The following is a 23924-nucleotide window of genomic DNA, read 5'->3' as shown; positions in this document are numbered from 1 at the left end:
AATACCTTATTGCCTATTTGCTTATGTTAAAAAAATAACTGTGTCCAAGACTTAAAGATTCTTATTTACTGATGCATTTAAATCTTTCTCATAATGATCTACGGCATTTAATGTAGTAGGGAAATTGTTCATATCGGTGCCTCCGGCAGCTTTTCCTTCTGTACTTGTGGTGTTCCTGTTTATATCATTCGGATATCTTTTGAAAAACAAAGACGTTCTTTAGAAGCCTGAAGATTTACCTGGTGTTTTTTTTTTTTTTTTTTTTAGTGTCATACATTTGCATTTATTGGACCTACTGAATACATCAGTTAAATGTTTGCTTATTTTACATAAAGCGCCCGTTTTCTTTCTTTTGAATTTTTAATTTTTTATTGGAGTTCAGTTTGTCCACATATAGCGCAACACCCAGTGCTCATCCCAAGAGCCCCCCTCATTGCCCATCACCCAGTCACCCCACCCCCTCCACCCACTTCCCCTTCCACTACCCCTTGTTTGTTTCCCAGAGTTAGGTGTCTCTTGTTTTGTCACCCTCACTGATACTTTCACTCATTTTCTCTGCTTTGCCTTTATTCCCTTTCACTAATTTTTATATCTCCCAAATGAATGAGACCATATAATGTCTGTCCTTTTCCGATTGACTGTTTTCACTCAGCATAATAGCCGGGACAGCTGCACCCCAATGTTTCTAGCAGCAATGTCCACAATAGGCAAACTGTGGAAGGAGTCTCGGTCTCCATCGAAAGATGATGGATCAAGAAGCTGTGGTGTGGCGGGCAGTCATGGCAGCTCACCTAAAGAAACGAGTGTGCGAGGAATACACTAAGGTGGTCCAGCAACAACAGGAGGAAATTGCAACCAAGAAACTGTGATTGACAAAACCAAGTAAATCTGCAGCACTCCACGTAGATCGCTGTAAAGCTCCCTCCCCAGCGGATGCTTTGCAGTATCTACTCCAGTTTGCCAGAAAGCCTTTTGAAGCAGAAAGTGAGGAAGGAGTAGTCAGGATTCTCTTGGAACATTGTTACAAGGAGAGTGATCCATCTGTGAGACTGAAAATTGCCTCATTGTTGGGTTTATTATCAAAGACTGCAGGGTTTTCACCAGACTGCATTATGGATGATGCCATTAACATCCTGCAGAATGAAAAGTTTCATCACGTCCTTGCTCAACTGTTGGACACCTTGCTTGCAATTGGCACCAAACTCCCAGAGAATCAAGCTATCCACATGGGATTAGTTGATGTAGCCTGCAAGCACCTCACAGATACGTCTCCTGGTGTAAGAAATAAGTGCCTGCAATTACTTGGCAATCTTGGCTCTTTGGAGACAAGTGTCACAAAAGATGGAGAAGGCCTAGCTGTCAGAGATGTCCAGAAGATTATAGGGGATTACTTCAGTGACCAAGACCCACGTGTCAGAAGAGCGGCTATAAAAGCCATGTTGCAGCTTCATGAAAGAGGACTGAAATTACACCAAGCAATTTATAATCAGGCCTCTAAATTGTTGTCGGATGACTGTGAACAAGTGCGCAATGCTGCAGTCCAACTTACCTGGGCTATCAGTCAGCTCTATCCTGAAAGCACTGTCCCCATTCCTTCTTCTAATGAAGAAATTCGCTTAGTTGATGATGCATTTGGAGCAATTTGTCCCATGGTCAGTGATGGCTCCTGGGTGGTTCGAGTTCAGGCTGCAAAGCTATTGGGCTCGATGGAACAAGTCAGTTTTCACTTCTTGGAGCAGACGCTCGACAAGAAGCTCATGTCAGATCTCAGGAGAAAACGCACTACACATGATCGTGCCGAGGAACTTTACAGGTCAGGAGAGTTAACCAGTGGCTGAATGTGGGGAGGTGATGCTCCCAAAGAAGAAATAGATACAGGAGCTGTGAACTTGATGGAGTCAGGAGCTTGTGGAGCCTTTGTTCCTGGATTGGAAGATGAGATGTATGAGGTCCGCATTGCTGCTTTGGAGGCTCTCTGCATGCTGGCCCAATCTTCACCTTCTTTTGCGGAGAAGTGCCGCCCTGATTTCCTGGTGGACATGTTTAATGATGAAATTGAGGAAGTACGTCTGCAGTCCATACACAGCATGAGAAAAATTTCTAATAATATCACCCTCCGAGAGGATCAGCTTGGCAGTGTCCTGGCTGTGTTAGAGGATCGTCCAGAGATATTCGAGAGGCTGGCTCTTCACGAACTTTTATGCTGTACTAATGTTTCGACTAAAGAAGGGATTCATCTCGCACTGGCGGAGCTGCTGAAAAATTTAACCAAGTACTCTACTGATAGGGACTCTATATGGAAGTGCTTGAAGTTTCTGGGAAGTTGGCATCCAACCCTGGTGCTTCCCTTGGTGCCAGAGCGCCTGAGCACCCATCCATTTTTTGACCCAGCTGAACCAGACATGGATGACCCAGCTTACATTGCAGTTTTAGTTCTTATTTTTAATGCTGCTACAACCTGTCCAACAATGCCAGCACTATTCTCAGATCATACCTTCAGGCATTATGCCTACCTCCGAGACAGTCTTTCTCATCTTGTTCCTGCCTTAAGGTTATCAGGTAGAGAACTAGTGTCATCGGCCGTTTCTCCCGGTATTGCGCCCCATGAAGACCCGTCCCATCAGTTCCTGCAGCAGAGCCCTGAAAGGGTGTACAGTCTCCAGAGCACCGGGACCCTCAGGGAACCCAGAAGCTGCTGGAGTTCACCATCCGGGATCTGCAAAGACTTAGAGAACTTCAGTCTGAACTAGCAGGAGTTGCTGACTTCTCGGCTACCTATCTTCGGTGTCAGCTTCTTCTCATCAAGGCCTTGCAAGGAAAGCTGTGGAATGTGGCTGCCCCTTTATATTTGAAGCAGAGTGACTTGGCCTCCGCAGCAGCAAAACAGATCATGGAAGAGACCTACAAAATGGAGTTCATGTACAGTGGTGTGGAGGAGAAACAGGTGGTGATTATACATCCCATGAGGCTGCAGGCCAAAGCCTTGCAACTTACAGTAACAGCACGGACTACTCGAGGAGTTGACCCCTTATTTGGGATGTGTGAAAACTTTTTACAGGAAGTGGACTTTTTTCAGAGGTGTTTTATTGCTGATTTGCCCCCACCTACAGGACAGCTTTGTGGACAAACTTCTTGACCTTATGCCCCGACTCATGACATCCAAGCCTGTGGAAGTGGTCAAAATTCGACAGACCATGCTGAGGCAGAGTACCTCCTTGCACCTCCCCCTTCCAGAGCAGATCCACATACTTCAGCCACCATCATTGAGCCAGCAGGCGAGTCAGGCAACCCTTTGCGGTTTACGTCTGGATTGGTTGTGGCCCTGGATGTCGATGCGACCCTGGAACATGTGCAGGACCCTGAGAGTGCTGTGAAGGTCCAGGTCTTCTATCCAGATGGCCAGGCTCAGATGATTCATCCTAAGCCGGCAGACTTGAGGAATCCTGGCCCACCCAGGGCGCCACCGGCTTATCACTCAGGTGTACCTCTCCCATACTGCCTGGATAGAACCATGCCCGGTGGAAGTGAGGCTGCTACTGGCCTACAACTCCAATTCCCGCATTTCAAAATCCCCCTGGATTGAAGGTGGCGACGTGTTCCCCCAGGTGGAAACCAGCATGGAGGGCACCATTCCCTTCAGCAAGTCTGTGAACGTTTACATAATGCCCAAATCCGCAAGGCGCTGAGTCACAGCATTGTGTAGAGCTGAAGCTGAGAAAGACCTTCTTAGGTAGCAGAGTGAGCCCGAAGCCTAGAGCACTTCACCTGGAGCCGGCGTATGGGCATGAGCACCATCACCCTTCTCGTCTCATCTGGAATCATACACAAAATAAATTAATTTGCATTAAAAAATCAAAAACCTTCAAGTCCACACCTCTTCCTTCCCTGACTCCCCCTACCACCTCTATAAAGTTGAGAAAACAACAACAACAACAACAGAAGAAGGTGTGGTCTTACAGCTTACAATGGAATATTACTCAGCCATTAGAAACGACAAACGCCGTGAAAGGAGAGTGACGTTTGGTTGTACTTGTTGGGTTCATGTTGTCGTACGTTTGTGTGCAGCCATTCAGCAGTGCTTGGTATGTACCAGATCATCTACTAAGAAGGGTCTTTTACTCAAAACCAGGAAAGAGGAGAGAGAAAGAACTAGTTTCGAGAGCTTTTTGATTGGGAAAAAGCATTCCAAAAATCACGATTTTCATTATACAGTAAGGGAGTAGCTTCCTTTCTGTGTTCGTTCTCGTGAGGATTAACGATAGAGGGAGTCCTGTGAAATGAAGACCACTTTGTATTCCAATTTACTTCCTGGAATTTCTTAATTGTTTCCTTTTTTGAGTTTTAGCTGACATTCAAAAACTGAAAAACTTCTGGCTCATAACTTTGTTGCATTTCTAGGTCCCTGCAGCAAGAAAAGGAAATCGTCCTATTAGGACTAGAAGTCTAAGTGAGTCCTAAAGTATTGGAAGAAAATTCTAAAATATACATTGAGGTTCCACCAGGAAAAGATTGAGTTTAAACAAAAGAGCCTGAGCTAATTCTTCCAGAAGGTTTGTTACCTTGAATTCAGAGCCCTTTTACGAGTATATTAGAAAAATAAGTAGTCCCACAGTGTCAGTCGATTCATGTATTAATGAGATGAGAGCTAACATTAATGAAACTAACTCTAAAGTAGTTGACTGCCAAGCTGATTGTTAAATTGGTTATTATGGAAACAGGAGAACCAACTCACACACTTAGAAATGAGGTCTCAGACTGGAAGCACTGGGAAATGTAGCTGCTCATAATCTAAGTTAAATAATTCCTTGACAATCTGAGTAGATCTATATCAACGTGGCTGTCTTATATGTAATTTAGGGTGTTTAGTAGGAAATTATCGAATGGACTTCATGATTCCCTAGAGCTTATTTTTGAGAGGTGCTAGTGAATCAGGAGGGGAAAAAATGAATGCTCAAAAAAGTCCTATTTCCATCTTACACATTTGGGGAAACTGTAAGAATATGTCCAAAGAATCTTGGTCTTCAATAGTTTTATATACAGTAATAACTAACACCATAAAATAGCACTTATTTAGATAGAATTGATGGTAGACGTGGCAGTACTACATCCTTTTTTACAATGTCTGAGCGTTTGTAGTACTTCAGACCTTTCCATCAGGCATCAACATTAAATATTGAATACCTCTAGAGAGTGTGAAAATAATTTTGTCTTTGGAAGTAGTTAACGTGAAGTTTTTCCGTGTGTCCCATTGGACTTTTCTAGTGATGATCCTCCTAGGATGCTTTATCAGTAGGTGTCTGGATTTTATGGACTAAAAAACTGATATTTTTTTTTACAGTTGAAATCTGTAAATCATCTTTATACTTAATTTTCTTTGTCCTTTCATAGCAAAAAGTAAGCAAAATATGCCAAGACAAACCTTGAGCATAACCGTTGAGGAACAAGAACTGTCGGAGTTCTATGTGTGTGTATCTGTAGGTACATCCATGCATACATGGCAAGATTTAACAGAAATCATAATCCCGACATCATCTGTGGTTAATGTCACAGCTCTTTTCTGTCGTCAGCCTCTGTTTTTCTCTTTGGGCGTTTGTTGAAAGATACTCGGCCTCATGTCTTTAGCTCTGAGCCTTTAACTGTAATCCTTGAATTCTTAATTTCAGTTCAGAAACCCTAGTCTTAGAACTCATGAGTCTCCAGATTTCCATGACTGTCACCAAAAGTTGAAAATCCTATAGGTTTGCCCGTTTTTTTCTTTTTTAAACTAAAGACTTCAAAGAAAGAAAAGAAAAAAAAATGCTTCTTTCTGTCTTGACAAACATGAGGAAGAAAGTGCAATCAGGAATACAGGTGGAAGCAACTCCTTCCGTAGCCTCCCCTTGTACCTTTAAAAGAGCTTTGTCATGTGGTTAATGATGGAGAAAGTTGACAACATGCATTGTATATGTCTGCTGTCCGCAGAGTGTATTGTGTGACCGTATTTTTTTCCCAGTCATTGAAAGGATTCTCCCAGTGTGATACTCTTAATTTAAAAAGTGTTTTTTTTTCTCCTTTAAAATAGTCATCATTTGGAACTGGAGGGTATGACGCTGAGTGAAGTACGTCATTCGGAGAAGGACAAACATTGTAATGTCTCATTCATTTGGGGCATATAAAAATAGTGAAAAGGAAGAAAGGGGAAAGGAGAAAAAATGAGCGGGAAATATCAGAAAGGGAGACAGAACGTGAGAGACTCCTTACTCTGGAAAACGAACAAGGGGTGGAAGAAAAGGAGGTGGGGTGGGGGTGTGGGGTGACTGGGTGACGAGCATTGAGCGGGGGGCACTTGATGGGATGAGCGCTGGGTGTTATGCTATATGTTGGCAAACTGAACTCCAATAAAAAAAATCATCGTTATTTTATGACATTTATAAAATGCAGTAAAAGATAAGGAAACCATCCTGAGAGGCAGGATGCCTCTCTCATTTGGCCATCTTTTTAACATGTTCTACTTATTTTCCTCCCTTATTATTTAAGGCTTTTTTGTATGTATGCACTGACTTTTTTTATCAGCTATAGTTTTGAGGCATAAGCTCTTCAATTTATAGGTGCTGTATCTTTTATAGTCATAAGTTCATTGGTTTCTAGAAATACACATTTGCTTCCATGTATCCATTAGAGTGCAACAATACTGAACTCCTATGGGATTTTTCACTGATGAAAGTTGTTTTTATACTTACCTGTTGTATTGAAGCAGGTCTGAAGGCCAGGAAGAAAGCTGATTGGTGATCTTAATTGCAAAATGTTGAGAACTGACCAGGGGGTTGTCATGGTGCCTGATGACTCTTTGTGTGTGTGTGTGTGTGTGTGTGTGTGTGCGCGCGCCTAATGACTCTTAAGTACAAAGGAAGTAGAGGGGGAGGTAGGAGGGTAGCAGGACTTAACCTAGGAGAAGCTGATAGATAGATGTCAGGATTTTCGAGGAAGAGGAGCTGGGCAGGAAGGGATTCTAAGGAAGGAGTGTGAGGAGGAGAACCCATCCAGGCTGCAAGAGAGGAGTGGGGCGGTCCGTGGATAGAGGAGGTGCCATCGGTTCCCATCCCCGCTACTGGGGAGGGGAAGCTGGCCCCCGAGTAGGAAGGCACAATGGAGTCAGTCGCCCCCGTGTCCAACAGGAAAGAGATGGGCTTCCCCGCTCCCTGGAGCAGGACCCTGGGCTTGGCCTGGGTTAGGGGGTGTCCGAGTCTGGGCCCCGTCAGTCATCGTCCAGTCCGAGTAGTTGAAAGGCTGGACTTCCCGGCTCAGGGTTTCCTCCGTGTGGAGGCGCCGAGGATCCCCCGAGTCCCGGGCAGGGGATTTCCAGGGGCCCATCGTTGGACATTGAGGGCATTGCCGCGTTGACTCCTTGGGATTGGGACATCGACGGGCCCATTGTCCCTCGGTGCCGCATCTGAAGCAGGCCCCAGGCGGGGTTCGGTCGGTTCCCCCTTTCTGCGGGCTCGCGGAGCCCGCCGGCCGCAGGGCTGCCACCGAGGCTTGGGTCTGGAGTTGGACCTTCTGCTGGAGCCTGGCCTGCCTCTGAAGTTCAGCCACTTCCTCTCGGGTGTTAAGGACTTTAAATGCCATTTTCACCAGGTGGGGCATGGGAGTTTGAGGACCCTCCTCGGTCTTCTTTAGTTTTCTGCGGATATCGGAGGAGGACTGATACACCACTGCAGTGGTAATCCACGTTAGCGCATCTGTAAGGACCAGTAGGGGGGATCAAGGTGAGACTGTGGAACAGTCTGCGTGGGTAAAACATGACTCATGATGCTGGGAGTGGCATGCACACGAAGATTTTCTTACCCTTTAAGTTTTGTGGCAGAAGTCTCTCTTTTTATTCAAGTCTGATTCATAAAACACAAACCAGTACGTAAATTTCTCATGGGAAACTTTCCATGAAATGGTATAAGGAAAGAGGTCTTACAGGTGTTTCTTCCGCAAGTTCTGAAGTTCTGCGTTTTCAAGTGTGACCTTTGGTGGTTGATTTTTCTTCTGTTTTCCTTATGAGGAGAACATTTTTGAAGGAGACTGCATGATTCAGAGCTGTTTTATGAAAGTTCCTTAAGAACGACAAAATGAAAAGAAGGACACCATTTCCTGTAGCTTCCCTCTGAGGGACACAACCCCTCTGTCTCTGGCTTGTGCCGCTTCCACGGCGCACTCCTGCAAGGATGGGAGCTTGCTGTCTTGTCGCTGGTCTGGGGTGGGATTAGGGATGACCCACGGGTGAAGGTGACAGCGGGAAAGCTCCCGTAAGGTCTGGTTTTAATCTGCTTCTGAGTTCAACTGTGGAGTCGTGCCGGAACCCAGGTTTTGTTCTCAGCTTTGTTCTAGGGGTTCACTAGCTCATGACAGAGTTCAGGAACTGGTTGAGTAGTAAGGAAGCCGTCTCTGTTGGAAGAAAAGCGTCTTTATGATCTCCTATCTATGGGCTCATTTTCTAACTTAGGAAGCACCGTCAGGGAGTCTTGTGGGCTCTCAACCTTAATTCCGTTTTCACCTAAGAACGACTTTTGCTCTGAAGAGCAGAAGAATGACAGAAGAATGACAGGACGTTTGGAATTTCTGTTTAGATTTACATAGTGTTGCTGCTTTAAAAGCAATTTTTAGTCCTTTACTCGGCCTAATGGTTTTCTTTCATATGCAAATGAATTAAAATCTAGGAATGCAGTTGACATCCAATCATAATGATCATTTGTTAATTAATTCAGTCTATAACACTTGGATCCCTAGGAATTTAGCTGTGGTTTTATGAGTTTTCCCGTATGATTGCCCACAAATGTTTATGTTGACTAAAATTGTAAGTGGTTTAAACTGTTCAAACAAATTACTTAGCAGTTAAACCTCCAGCAAAATTGTAATTCATTTTAAATTTAGCACAGAGGTTTGATGCTCTTTCTGAGCAAAACAACGGGACATAACGGTGAAATACGGAAATTCGGTATTTTGCCTGAACTGTTTCCGACAGAACAAAAACATTCCCAGCACTGGACGTAGCAAAGCCTTCCACTAATGTGAATTAATTTTGTAGCGAAGGATCACTTGGGAGGATTCCTGCTTTTGAGTTTTATCCAGGTTTCATTCTTGAAGCACCCTTTCCATAAATTTGTGTTTTATTCCTAATTTGTCGTACTTCACCTTTTGATATTTAAACAACTCACATGCAGCTAACCGAAGTCATGATAGTATTCGCTTCTCTATCAGGTTATCTCCTGCGATGTTGAGAATTGCAAAGCCAGAGCACATTACAAAGAGTCAGTTGGACTTTGATACCAAAATTGCATTTACGAGGTTCACACTCCTTTTTTGTATTTCACCAGATAGAGACAGCAACAGTGTTCTCAGGTAATGTGTGCTTCAGCCTCCGTGCCAGAATTTATAGTGTCTGGATTTTAATATGTAGTGTTGATCTGTTAACCAAAGTTGTTTAGTTTTGTTTTGTTTTGTCCACAGAGGCATGGACACCTGCCCCTGGTGAGTCTTTACGCTGAGTATACATACTCAGTTGTCGGTATGTATGTATGTATGTCACTTTGAGGTTCTCTCTCGCCAGTGTTACCATTCTTGACAAAAAAAGTCTTTGTGTTTGATGTCCTTTCTCGTTTGTTAGCCAGGGTCTACCAAAACCATTACTTTTTGATGACACTTCAGTTTTGGCCCAGAATGTCACAGTCTGTATTGAATCCGTCATTTCATCGATCCCTCGTGGCTTTTAATTAACTTTAGCAGCATTCGCAGATTTTCTTTCACTAAGGGGAGTCAGAGGAATCAGAGTCTTTCTCTACATTTTTTAAGTCATTCCATAAAAATATTCCTGTGACGTAACCTGAACTCAAAACGCATTTCGTCAAAAGGGAAAATTAATCCAGTTTGATGAGCAAGTTTTGAATTCGATATCCTTTGTTTGATACTTGGTCCCGATGCTACGCATCCCGTCTTTATGTTGTAGTTTTGTGTTCCCGTGCTAATTTTGCATACGTCCTTGCTCAGAGGTCTGGGGATTAGACTGCATTCTATCCCTGTTTTATGTCAGCTGGTATTTTCATTATTTTCATCTTGCCTGCTTTCAGATTTTCCCCTCCTTCCCCAACTTTTCCAATTGTTGAGGTCTTTTGTCTTTTTTTCTTGCTTGCTTTCTGGGAGTTTTGTTTAAGGGAAATGAACCTCTTGCTTCTTAAAATTTATGTTTTCCTAGCCATTACTTAATTTTTTTAGGAAGATGAGCAGTTCAAAAAAAAAAAAAACAACATGAATATATGTTTTTGTTACTGTGATAGGGGAACATCTTTATCATTTCTTGTCGAAAGCATTCTTCAACCCCGAGCATTTTACATACTAAAATGAATCTGTTGCCTATACGGAATGGAAGCCTAGCGTAGCAGTAAATGTTTCCCTCACAAATTCAGTTTTTTATTGATTGCTAGCCATTTTGGTTTCATTTATTAATGACTTTGTCACTGATCAGAAAACTCTGAGGTAGTATTTCTGTTTACTACTTCGGGAAAAGACTAATTAGGACCATTATTTGTAACTCCAACATAGCTTGTTGATTTTCAAGTTCATTGTACCAGAATATGCGCATGCGTGTGTGTTTGCAATCCTATTGATGTTTCAGTGTCTTCCTAAAAATTTACGATGTCTGCAGATAGCTATTTCAACATTTTGTGAGGTCTTATTTTTCTTTGTTCTTTTATTAAAATAACAGCAAGTAAATAGCCCATACTTTTGGTTATGTCCTATAAGAATTTCTGCTTGGAATACTTGGAAAGAATAATGCTAGTGTTATATGAATTTTGTCTTAATCATCAATTATCAACTATTTTTTATTTTTTATTTTTTTTATTTTTTATTTTTTTTCAACTATTTTTTAAACTATTTTTATCTTGAGTATGATAAATGATCATGTAGTTTAAGACTGTGTAGTTTAAACATATACTGTTCTTCGGTCGATAGTTTATGAGATTCGTTTCATAGAACTGTCTTTATGTTTCCATTTTGTGCTCAGTGTCCTTTTGTAGAAATCCAGATTGACTACTTTACACTGTGCATATATTTAGAGCATTACAAATGTGGGCCATCAAAATGATAATTTCATGGTATCGGTGAAACTCTGGATAGAATTTTCTGTCCTATCATCTGTCAGAGCTTTAATTTGTTAACTTTATATTTCCTAAGTGTACTCAGTTATATCCTGACCCGGAAAGGTCGTTGAATATATGACACCTATAAGTACATACCTATCGAAAGTGTAATTAAGATGCACTTTGCCATTTTGACCAAAATGTCATAACAGCAGAGGCACGCCTAAGTCTCTTAGTGGGTTTGTGCTTGATGTATTGAGAGCAGTGTGGTCGAGAGTAACCCACTACTGGTCCCTGAGCCTCCCATGAAAACACATTCTGTACCAGAAGGTGGAGTACCTTTCACTTCTTCTTGACACCTCTTATTTTTTTTAAGATTTTTATTTATTTATTCATAGAGACACACACACACACACACACACACACACACACACACAGAGGCAGAGACACAGGCAGAGGGAGAAGCAGGCTCCATGCAGAGAGCCCGACCTGGGACTCGATCCAGGATCTCCAGGATCACACCCTGGGCTGCAGGCGGTGCTAAAATGCTGTGCCACCGGGGCTGCCCTCGCTACCTCTTATATGGTGCTACTCACTGCAGAAATGATAGAATGAGCATGGGACTACTCTGTAGGCACAGTGAACATTTCCCAAAGTCTTCAAAGTGCAAAGTCCCTTCAGGTTAGTAGACTAGCTGTGTTGTGTTACCTTGGGCCTGTATGTGTCAGTCGGCGGTAAATGACCGAGATCGTGTGGTTTTCATCAATATTAACACTTACTGGGGCACCGTTTCTAAAAGGTCAGGAATGACGGAGCGAAACATTTTCCCGAGAATGCTTTATAAGACGCCTTGAAAACATGAAGCAATTTAACCCACTTGATAGATAGTCCGTGGCTGCTGAGGTAAGGCTGCATGTCCAGAGCACAGGGCATTGGCAGGAATACGGAGCAGCCGGGCCGCAGTGTGCGCAAGCCCCTTTCGGGGCTGGGGGGCTGGGGGGGGCGGGGGGCGGGGCCGGCTGAGGATGAGGCTGGGCCTGCGTCGCACACCTTCCATCGTGGTCCTCCTTTCTCTTTTGTGGAGAACACTTCTTTGCACACTCGAGTTATTCATCAATCTTCACACGTGTAGACTGGTCTAGCGATTTTCTGGTAGGAGCTTGTTTTCATATTTAGGCCCTCGGTTTTTATTGAGTCACCATCAGCAGTGATTCGAAAAAATCCTCTCCGTATTTGCAGGGTTGGAGATTTGTTTGAAATCTGACCATCCAATAAGTCGTTCTCTGCATGCCGTGTGACAAATGTGTAGCGTTACCAGCAAAGATCATATTAATTCCTTTAATTAACACGTGACTCGAGAAGTCTCAGATTAATCCGCACATGACTCGTGGTTATTCGTACCCTTGTGGGAGTTTTTTGCCACCAATTGCAAATACCAGGCTAAAAATACTGCTTTGTTTGTACATGGAGCGACTATTCATCGCAATAGTCCTGTACATCTAAGAGAACAGAAAGTAATTAAAATGTTGATCACTATAGTAAATCTCCGCAACGGCTGCTTGTTTGTATTTCATATGTGCTCACGTTTCTGAGAAGTTAGCTCTTGCACAACCACCTACCATGATTATCTGATATCCTCCAGAAGGTTAGCTGGGTGGTTTCCTACGTTACTTAGGAAAAACTTTCTTTTCGCAATCGAAAATGTCAGTATCAATTTAAAGTGTAACACTAAGCACGTGCTTGCTCTCTGAATATCGCCCTCCAGCCACCCTGCCGAGGATCTGGCCGTGACACTTTGAGGAGATCATCGATCCTCACTGTTCATGGCACTTTGCCTGAACACCCGGGCTGCCGGGGCACCTCTGGATGCAGCTATCGTTGTTTCTGTGACCCAAGGTGCGCTGACCGTAGCAATTTACATTATGTGTGCAAATTAAAAGTTACCTTGCAACAGCAGTTTACTTTAAAAAATGACCTCGTTTTCCCCCATGTTAAAGTTCTGTTATGTTATAGGAGTTGCATTTTTGTATGATGCAAGGATCTTTTCGTAGGACATAGTCACCCGCCATGATGAGGATAGGTTTCTTTTTTCTTTTCATTTGGGCTTAGGTCGGAATCTCCATAAGGAAAATTATCTTATCTTTCATCATTTTGTGCTATATCGGAATATATATATATATATATATATGTATATATATATATATATATGTGCTATTTGATTGCATGTTTTCAATTTAATTACATTTTTAAAAAAAATTTTTTTTTATTTATTTATGATAGTCACAGAGAGAGAGAGAGAGAGAGAGAGAGGCAGAGACACAGGCCGAGGGAGAAGCAGGCTCCATGCACCGGGAGCCTGATGTGGGATTCGATCCCGGGTCTCCAGGATCGCGCCCTGGGCCAAAGGCAGGCGCCAAACTGCTGCGCCACCCAGGGATCCCTAATTACATTTTTTTTTTTACCAGATTTAAGTCTAAAATAATTGAACTTGTCATATATTGCTGAAAATCTTTCTTCTTTCTGCTCCTAAATTCTCCACTTGAACTGTCACAGTGGTCTGATTTATCCTGTCCTGTTTATAGTTGTAGTGATAGAGAGAAATACCTACTTAACATTTTCAATGCAAATTGTTTTAGTTGCAGACTGCAACATGAGCATACTGTTAAATCTAGCATTATCCGAGTTTTGGATACCATTAGTATCTTTTGTTTTCCTCACAACTTTTTATGTCTGCGATGAGGGAAGGAAAATAGAAAACTTCCAATCATTAACATTTTATGATCCTCTAGGATAGAGACCTGACTTTGGCTGTTCAACCAAAGTTTTGCTGTTCGGGTTTGAACAGTATCAATTGGGAAATGGCCACCCCATTAAAGAGTGTTCCCCCCAGTATTGGTAGAGACAAAGTAAAGTCAGATACACGCTGTATCTGTCATTTTTGTTGCAACTTACTATTATTGTTCTTCAGTTTCTGATTGTTCATTATTTTAAGGCACATGTGAGCCTTGTGCAAGTACATTGAAGTGTCGTGCTCTTTTGGTGAGAAAATCTTTTGTATTTATCAGAGAGCACATGGATACATACGGTATATAAGATTTTTCTGTTTCTGACGCACTTTTTTTTCTTCCCCTAGAGATGTAGAGCTTTGGGGATCATGAACAGTTTTCATCCTGATTTGTAATGATCTGTTTGTCCGTAGATAGGAAAATGTTATGAAATAATACTAAATATTCCTAAGTAAGATTATACCTTGTAGAGATCAAAGCCCAACATGCATGCAGTTAGATTTTTGTCATCTTCCGGAGCAGTGAGTATGCGTGGTGTACGGTGGCCATAAGCACATGTATTCCGTGTCGGCTGTCTCTTACCTCGGTCTACTTATGTTTTCAGTAGCATGGCTAATGTTCATTATAAAATCTTGATCTTATCCGTGAAAGTCTGTAGTAAATGTATACTTTCAAGTGTTTGACAGCGGCACGATCCGCCAGGCTGGAAAGCTCATTTGACTAATAGGTCGTTGGCCTACTCTTAATTCAGCCTTTTGTCCATCCAGCTGCCTGACCTTGTGTGCATTCCTTTAAATCTCTGTGTCTCGTCTGTGCACGCGTGGGATTGTGGGGGAGCTGGAGCTGGGGTCGCAGCCCCCGAGTTCCCTGTGTTCCACAGCAGCTGTACTTGCTTGAACAAACCTCCTTGACTCTCCGAGCCTGGTTTCGTGCTCTGAACCCCTGATGTGATCAGATGCAGACTGTCGTGAGGATCAATTGAGGCAATAAATGGAAAGCCCTGTGAGGGGCTTGTGGCGAGGAAAGCTCTGTGTAGGCTTATTAATCTCTAGTACCTGACTTTGAACAACACCATTACTTCCTGATGAAGTACTTCATCAGTACTTCCTAATGGCCGACCTGATGCAGCGTCGGCCAAGTTATTTAACCTCTTAAGCTCCATTCACTCAACTACAAATATGGAGAATTACTCTTTCTTCCAGAATTCTTATAAGGAGTGAACTACATGAGGTTAAGTACGTAACATATCACAGCAGAGTGACATCAGGTCTTCCTGTCCTGTCACTGGGTATCACCTCTGCCTCGTGCATTTTCATCTAGTGAAAGCTTCCTGAGGCCCAGCGTCATTTTAAGTTCTGGGGGAGAGTGATGAGCAAGACAAGGACTCTGTATTTCTGGAGCTGACTTCCTTGTGGGGTCTCAGGAAATAGAGGAGTGAGCCAATCAGAAATTTCAGAAAGCAGTGGGTAGTGTGGAGGAATGATGTTGGGTGACAGGCAAGGAAGTGACGAGGGGTAGGAGGAGTCATGGCAGAGGTTAGCGGTTGCAGATAGATCTGTTGCAGAAGGCAGCCCCAGAGCATTTTGTAAAGACTTTTCTTTGAGATAGTCGTAGCCTCCCATGCAGTTGTAAGAAATGACACAAAATATTACCATGCAGAGTACCGTAATACACACATAACCAAACTAAAAGTCCGAGCATTCTTTGTGAGGCATTTAGAGTCGAATCTTGAATGATGAGAGGGATTATGTCAAAGAGCATTCCAGGTGGAGGGAATAGAGAGGTGCCGATTCTGAAGTGGGAAGATGTTGGGGTGTTGGCTTCACTGAGCAGGGCCACTGTGGCTGTGACCCTTGCATGAGGGAACGAGGGCTTTATGAAAGGTTGAGCATCCAAGCCACTGTGTCCTGCAGGGCCTTGACGGTGGTGGTGCGAGACTTGTGTTCTTTGTGCAAGCAATCACACTGGTTGTGCTTCAGCAGAGTGCTCAAGATCTCCCTCCATAATTTGTCAAAACTATCACCCCCTCCCCATTTTTAAATTGGACCTCAAACATTTTCATCTCAAGTATCAACAGTACAGGATGGAGTTTCTAGTGTATGGGAAAAGTTGACCTTATAAAAGTATTTTATATCTCAGTATTGAATATGTATCCAATAGGACGTTACTACCATGATAGTTTGATGCTCACTATCATCCCTTTGAACTTTACCTGACTGAGCTCTCCCTTTTCACTGTCAGAACAATTATATTTGCTTTTCTTCTTCAACTCCTGTCTCTTTCATTTCCTCCATAGATTTTATTTTATGGTTTTTATAATGGGAAGATGTTTTAATAAGTATCCTGTCATTTGTGTGTATGTGTGTACATATAGAGACCCGTGTATATACACATGGAAGTAAGGTTTCTAAAGTTTTAGTGTCTTTGGCTACAGTATTCTAAGTGTGAAAATCGGTCAGAAAGAATTGTTATCATAAATAGTACTGATGCACAATTGATATAAACTGCAAAATTAATAGTATGATTGGTAATTTTTAAACATGCAATATAATGCCATTGGGATGCCTCTCTTCGCAAGATGGAGAGAGAGTTTATAAAATTTCAGTTCATGTACCCATGAATGAATACTATGACCAGGGTGATGTAAAGTCTGGTGGAAATTAATAGTAAACATAAATGATATGCTGTGGGGCTTCGAAATGAAGTTTGAATGATTATTAGGTATGTTGTTTGTATATTATATATGTTTATAGTATGTCATTACAGTAGGATGAATTACACTGTTTTCGAAGTCCATGTAATGTTAACAAGGGCATGCTAGGAATGAATAAGCAGGAAGGTGCTTACCTTCCTGATGAGGGGGTAGATATATGTGCTTAGTAAAAATTTATAGTACCCGATATTCTTTGTGTAAAAACTTGATACTGTTCCTCTAAGTTTGCATAAATGTTTATGTAACGATATATCTTATGATATATAATATTAAATATATATGTGTATATATATATATTTATACTGATATATATACATATCAGTTCTGAGAAATGATTCTTTGATTTAAAATTGGTCTACTGGAAATTCATGTAGCATCTTTCACCTCTTCCTCCTTGAAATGTCACAGAAAATACGTAACTGAGACAGACCGAGGCATGTGTGAGTGGGTGGGCTCTGGCTCCTGACTCAGCACTGTGACTTTGTAGATAGTGTGTGTGAATTATTTCCCGGGATTCTTTTCTTCTTTTCTTTTTTTTTTTTTTAAAGCCAAACCTGAGGTAATTCCATGCTTAGAGACAGTATAGGTCTTTGCCGTGAGCTTTCTGCCTTGGTGAGTTGAGTTTCCGCCGTCTGCAGCCTTTCTTTCCTGTTCTCTTTGTGCGTGGCTCCCAGTCAGCTTGACGCCCTTCCCTGATGATCCTTCGGGATTGAGGAGGCAGGATCTCTCAGCAGGAACCGCCACCACTCTCACCATCCCATCGTCACTGTCCCTGAATTTAGGACAGATGAATTTAGGCCAGGTGGCGTGTGTCTGCTGTCATGCTCCTTTTTTTATGGAAATGAACGCAAAGAAGGAAAGACTGGATGTTCTGTCCCAGGCTCAGTGACGCCTTGACTTTAGAAAGGCTTTGCGGTTAACAGGGGATTCTGTGGTGTTCCAGTGCCTTTTACCACTCACTCTGGAGCACAGTACAGGAGGAGCAAGGAGGAGGCCTTCGTTCTGGTAAGTGACAGAAAAGCGGCGGTGGGGTAGGATGTGATGAGGGCGAAATGGCATCGGGTGCTACCTCAGGAGCTTTCGTCAGCTTTCGGGGACAGGAAGGACTAGCTGAGCCAGGGATCAGGAATCGACAGCTGTAAACCATCTGGACCTAACTGCTGTCTTTCAAAATTCTTCACGTGCCCTAGGAGTGTGTGGAGGTCATGGTCTGAGTCGGAAGGTGGTGGCAGATGGACATGTAAGCGCACACGTGTTTTCATTCTGCCTCTTGAATGTGGGAGTTGGTGTCTTTCTGCAGTTTGGGATCCTTGGCTGTTCTCTCTCTGGACGTTGCTTCTGTCTCTGTCCCTCTTTTCCTGGGACCTCAAGTAAAGTATCATGGGCCTTTTGCTGTGGACCGTGTGTCTTCTGTTCTTTTCATTGCTTCTTCTGCCTACTCTCCAGTTTTGGTATTGTCTGTGTGCTCTGTCTCAGAACCCACGAATCTTGTCCTTTCCTATGCCATCCGAGTTTTCTGTTAAGCCATCAATGAATGTTTGATGAAAGATAGTTTATTTTATCAATCTAGAATATCCATGTGATTTCTTCATATGCATTACACTCTCCTCATTCAGTTCTCCATCTGTTGCATCCACTTCTGTCCATCTTGTTACCTGTTTTTCTTACCAAGATGATCTTACTTACTTCACAGTCTTTGCTTATTTTTATTCTGAATTATTGGTTGCATTTTCCTTCCCGTGTACGTTTCTGGTAACTCTTTGGATGTGTGCCTAACACGGTGAATGAAAGAAAATCGAGGGCCAGATGGTTTATTTGGTTGGTCGATAGTCCCTTCTTCTCTTTGGTGCATCGAGCTGGCCTTCGGTGCCCCTGTAATTTGTCCCTGTTTTTCCCCTGTGGACAGTCTGTGTTTTGACTGAGACCCACTAGTCAGAAGCAGGCTCTTTGTCCTCAGCACTGGAAGGCCTCACAAGCACTACGCTAGTCCTTTCAGGGATTTGGAGCGTCATACTTAGTCTTCTGCCCGGTACAGCTCAGTCATCTGGCAGCTCCCACGTGGGTGGGTCTGTGTTTGTGGGAGACCCGTTCTCACTAGCAGAGGCCTATCCCGTAGGTACTGCGAGGCCACGGTAAGCTTCGCTCGGTCCCGTCCCCTTCACCTCCCACCTTGCCAAAGCACAGGTCCTGTGGGAACGTCAGCCTTGCATCTGGGCCTCCTTGAGTTTCCAGTGTGTCACTGTATGGTGGTGGTGTCCTCTTATCCCAGTGGAGCTGATGTCCTGAGCTGGAATCGGCAAGTGGCCTGGGGACAAAATGGTGTCCCAGCATCAGCCTCCCCAGTGAAGGGCTCTCTGTCCTCTGCACGGATCCTTTACCTAGCTCTGGTCATCTGACAGCTTCCTGACTATCGCCAGGAGCACGTCTGTGCGTAACCAGCCTTTTCTGGTTGTTGGGATGGAGGCTTCAGATTGCACCATGTATGTATGTATGTATCTTCTCAGGAAGCGGAAGTCCCTGATTTAATAAAAAGCTTAGAAATTGTGATGTGTTAATACCTTAAAGATGGTGGTGAGCAAGTTCTTGGTAACTGATGGTGCACATAGCGAGTGCCCCATTACTGCTTTTTAAATTGGATGGAGTTCTTTGTTCACTGTACACAAGAATGTGTGATTTTTTTCATTCCGTTTTTTGGATTGTATTCAAATTCAAGTTAGTTAACATATAGTGTAGTATGAGATTCAGGGGTAGAATGGAGTGATTGATCGGTTGCATATAACACGTAGTGCTCATCACTTCACATGCCCTCCTTAATGCCCATCCCCCAGCTACCCCATCCACCACCCACCTCCCCTCCAGTGACTCTCACTCTGTTTCCTACGATTAAGAGTCTCTTATAGTTTGCCTCCCGGTCTGTTTTTATCTCATTGTATTTTTCCTTCTCTTCCCCATGCCCATCAGTTTCGTTTCTTAAATTCCACATATGAGTGACCCAGAGGGCTGACACACCCAGCCAGAGAAGCAGGGCGCCCGGGGCGCAGGGCAGCCCTGAGCCAGCAGGTATCCCCGGGACTTCACAGCAGCTGCTGTGGGAAGCTGAGGTGGGGGGCGCGTGGAGGCAGGAGTCGGGGCCGAGTCCTGGCACCTTCCCCACCAGAGGCCGTCTCCCTACATGCAACAGCGGGCTGCCCCCAAACCCTACACGCAACATGTTTGCCAGATGCCCAACCGCCTGGGGGTTGAAATGGCAGGGGTCCGGAACACCCTGGGTGATGGAGGACCCCAGAGCTGTGTGGGGCCCCGCCTGGCCCCTCTCCCGCAGCCCTGTGGCTGCTTCTGCAGCAGAGCTCCTCTTCGCTGGGGACCCGCCGGTCTGGGGTCTCCTGTCCCGGGCCCCCCTGACCACCGGACAGCTGACAGGTGGCCCCCGGGACTCCTATGCCTTTGAGCTCGAGCACGAGCTCCTGCTTGGCAGCCCCTCCGTGGCACCTGCCAACCCAGACCCTCTGCGGGCCAGGCACATGGTGGAGGGCTCCTAGGCCCCTGCTACGGGCTGCCAGGAGACCCCACACAGGCCATGCGATGGCCTCGACCTGGGCAGCTTCGCAACCACCTGCCCTGCAGGAGAGCCTGTCCCAGACCGCCAGCCTCCCCACTGCTATACCCACACCAGGACCCCTCCTCGGGGAGAAGAACCTGGGCTGTTGGGGATCGGTCGGCAAAAGACGCCAGGGGCCTACCCCCTGACCTGCAGAGCGTCTGCCGGTACCAAGCCTGTGCCACATGGATGGCAGAGGCAGGGAGGCCCCACTGGAGCAGCATGCGGGGGGGGGGGGGTCGGGGAGGTCCAACACCAGCCTCAGGGTCATGCCTTCCTCTGTCGCCCTCACACCATGTTTGCATCAAAACGTCCCCGAGTGCATCCGGCTCTGGCTAAACAGCGTGGGAAGCAGCATGACGGAGAAGGCGGGAGGCCCGGCCTGGTTTCGTCCTCCATGCTAGCCAGACAGGAGACCACCCAGCCGGGACAGCCCCGCCAGGCTGCTGTACCTGCCGACCTGGTAGGGTGACACTCACCACGTGCCTCCCAGCATGGGCTCCAGTGTCCATGCGCCTGGTCCCCTCTGGGCAAGGGGAACACACAAGGCCATACCCACGTCCGGGCTCAGCAGCAGAGGGCAGGCCAGGGCAGCTGTCAGGCTGAACGCAAGCTGACCTCTGGAGGCCATCCAGCCCTCAAGAATCACATCCAGGAAAGGAACTAGGCGGGGGAAGGGGAGGTGTGCGGGGGGTGGGGGTGATGGGGTGCCGGGCACTGATGGGGGCACTTGATGGGGTGAGCACTGGGTGTTATTCTATACGTTGGCAAATTGAACACCAATAAAAAGTCAATTACAAAGGAAAAAAAAAGGAACTGACACATGTTTCCTAACTGATGGGAATGCTAAATCCCAGTTAGATATTAGCAAAAATTAGAGATATAACATTTTTCCCATCGATGTTCCAAGAAAAAAAAAAAAAAAGAATCACACCCAGGGAGAGCACCAGGGGCTTGATCAGACTGCTGAGCAGGGAGCGGCGCGTGAAATGACGGTGTTACCCCCCCACACCCACCGAGGCTGGGACAGGTGCCAGTGGGAGGCCCACGGGAGCGCCGCCTGCCTGTGGGGCAGACCCGGGTGGCTGTGGGTCTGTCCTCAGGTGGGCAGTCCTGGGCTCACTCCTCTCCACACCGCAACTGCCGCCTCCCAGACATTCCTTTCTACGTAGAACATGGATACTGTTCTCCCTCCCACACGTTTTGGGGCAAACTGTTGAAAGATGGGGCCTCTCCTCCCTGGCAGATAATCTCTGGTCCTGGGCACTTGTGCGCTAATGCCACCACGCATCCTCCATTGACTCGAGAAGCGTCGCCAGAGCCTGCCCAGAAGCACGGTCCCCGGGACTGGAGTGTGGCCGACGTGCTGTGCCCGGGAGGGTGCAGGCAGATGGGTGAGCCCAGCACCACAGGGCGAGACTCGCTCCACGGGGTGCCGGCGGGGGGGGGGGTGTCCTCTGGCTGAAGCTTCGGGATCCTGTGCTCACTTCAGCTTTTCAGAACCTGCTGGAGACCCATGTCAGCTCTGCAACGAAAATCCTTTTTTCTTGAAAGCTCATCAGATTTCTGAAAACCACAGGTTAGAGCAGACACAGTTCAGAAGACACTGAGGAACCCCTACGGTGGCATCTGCTTTGTCCGTGAGCCAGGGACCTCGTGGCTGGAGTTCCGGAAACGCACACACGCAGAGAAGAGTCTCAGAAGCAAGTGACACACACAGACGCCGAAGTGCTTAAATACAGATTTATTGCAAACCGACACTGGAGAGGGGGCTTCGCGGGCGGACACCCTGGTCTCCGCGGACCTCGGCTGACGGAGCTCAGTGGCCAATCTGCGGCGGCCGGTCTGGAGAGACAAAACACGCAGGCTGCACCGGCTCCAGGGCCCAGGCCAGCAGCAATGGGCAGAGGACACCCACGAGGACGGCCCGCCATCGGCCACATGGCCCCGTGCCCCAGCCCGCCACTCTGACGCTGGTGAGCCGCTGCCACGGCAGGCGGGGTGGGCCGAAACGCAACACTGAAAACGACGTCAGATAGAGAAGACGACAGACCATGGAGTCCATGGCTCTCCAGTCTCCCGAGTAGCTGGGGTACGGTGCACGTCCCACGTCGTCACACCAGAGACCCCGACGAGACCATCGAGGCCAGTTCTCACGCACGTGCGTGCCATAAGAACCCTGGGACATGGGACAGGTGTGCAAATTCTGGGGACCTTGAGGATGGGCCTCAGCAGCTCCAGCAACAGGCTGCGGCCCAACTATGGGGGCAGAGCTCTGCGCCCCCTTGGCGACGCTCCTCCCAGCCATCTGGTGTCTGCAGCTCCTTCGAAGGCACGAGAGCCACCCGATGCTTCCCAGGGGCTGCTTCGGACATACTCAGGAATCCCCACGCGTTTCTGGCCACCGGGAGCCACAAACCTGCCCCCACACGACGGACGAGTCAGCTCCCGCCTACTCAAGCCGTTTGAAGGGGGCCGTTTCTGGAGGAACCATCACCTAGAAAGGAGTCCTCCGCAGCCCCCAGGACAGCCCCGGAGGGAAGGTCCCAGGAAACCTGCCAGCTGACAGCCCCACAGAGCAGCGGGCACGCGGCCTGCGGGCCTGGGGTAGCTCAGGCCCCACGGGCAGAGCAGAGGCAGGAGCAAAGACCGCGGCTGTGTCTCCCGAGGACACCCGGTGGGCTCCCCGAAAGGACCAGGCCCCACAGACGATGTGGGAGGACAGTTCCTGCTGCGTCTGTGGCCTACTCGGGAAGGTGTCCCCACATCCGGCAGCGCCGACCAAGAGCCCCAGTCTGGTCTCCCCGACGGGGCTGAGCAGCCGGCGGACGCACACACACCAAGAGAGCGCAAGCATGAGTGTGCAAGAGAGATGAAGGCGAGGGCCCCCCGCGCCCCCCTCGGCAGCAGCCGGCCCATTACCCGCTCCCCGGGCCCAGCACGAGGAAAGGAAGCAGAGCCCACGCAGCAGCAGCAGGAGGAGAGCGGGTGGCCGGCGTCTCGCTCGCCCCACGCTGCTCCCGACAGGGTGGAGACGCAGGGCCGGGCGCCGCGGGTTCACCCTTCTTTTTAAAACGATTTTTTTTTATTGGAGTTCGGTTTGCTGTCATGTAGCATAACACCCAGCGCTCATCCCACCAAGTGCCCCCCTCAGTTCCAATCACCCAGTCACCCCAACCCCCCACCCACTTCCCCTTCCACTACCCCTTGTTCTTTTCCCAGAGTTAGGTGTCTCTCACGTTTTGTCACCCTCACTGATATTTTCACTCATTGTCTCTCCTTTCCCTTTATTCCCTGTCACTAATTTTTATATTCCCCAAAAGAATGAGACCATATAATGTTTGGCCTTCTCACATTGACTTATTTCACTCAACATAATACCCTCTAGGTCCCTCCACGTCGAAGCAAATAGGGGGTATTTGTCATTTCTCTTGGCTGAGGAATACTCCATTACATAGGTAGAACACATCTTTATGCATTCGTCTGTCCATGGGCACCGAGGCTCCTTCCACAGTGTGGCTATTGTGGACATTGCCGCTATAATCATCGGGGTGCAGGGGTCCCGGCATTTCACTGCATCCGTATCTTTGGGGTAAATCCCCAGCAGTGGGATTGCTGGCTCTCCCCGCAGCTCTATTTTGAACTCTTTGAGGAAGCTCCACACAGTTTTCCAGAGTGGCTGCCCCAGTTCACATTCCCACCAACAGTGCAGGAGGGTCCCCCTT

General features: G+C 46.3%; 1 protein-coding gene, 2 long non-coding RNA genes and 1 pseudogene across 3 annotated transcripts in view; all 4 read left to right on the top strand.

Annotated features, from left to right (window-relative positions):
• The window catches only part of LOC144284861 (adenylate cyclase type 1-like), a 106496-nt gene that overhangs the window by 56325 nt on the left and 26247 nt on the right, over window positions 1-23924 (top strand). The gene's annotated exons all lie outside the window — the stretch shown is intronic.
• LOC144284857 (integrator complex subunit 4 pseudogene) lies at window positions 579-6203 on the top strand (annotated as a pseudogene).
• On the top strand, window positions 7398-12020 carry LOC144284864 (uncharacterized). The gene is made up of 3 exons (XR_013353277.1): window positions 7398-7745; window positions 9475-9495; window positions 11902-12020. It is a non-coding gene; the product is annotated as an uncharacterized LOC144284864 (long non-coding RNA).
• Window positions 17060-17992, top strand: LOC144284865 (uncharacterized). Its single transcript, XR_013353278.1, has 2 exons — window positions 17060-17606; window positions 17792-17992. It is a non-coding gene; the product is annotated as an uncharacterized LOC144284865 (long non-coding RNA).

This window comes from Canis aureus, chromosome 15, assembly GCF_053574225.1.
Source record: "Canis aureus isolate CA01 chromosome 15, VMU_Caureus_v.1.0, whole genome shotgun sequence".
NCBI classification, from domain to species: domain Eukaryota; kingdom Metazoa; phylum Chordata; class Mammalia; order Carnivora; family Canidae; genus Canis; species Canis aureus.
Note: the sequence above shows the minus strand (reverse complement) of the source record. Positions and strands in the feature narration are given on the sequence as shown.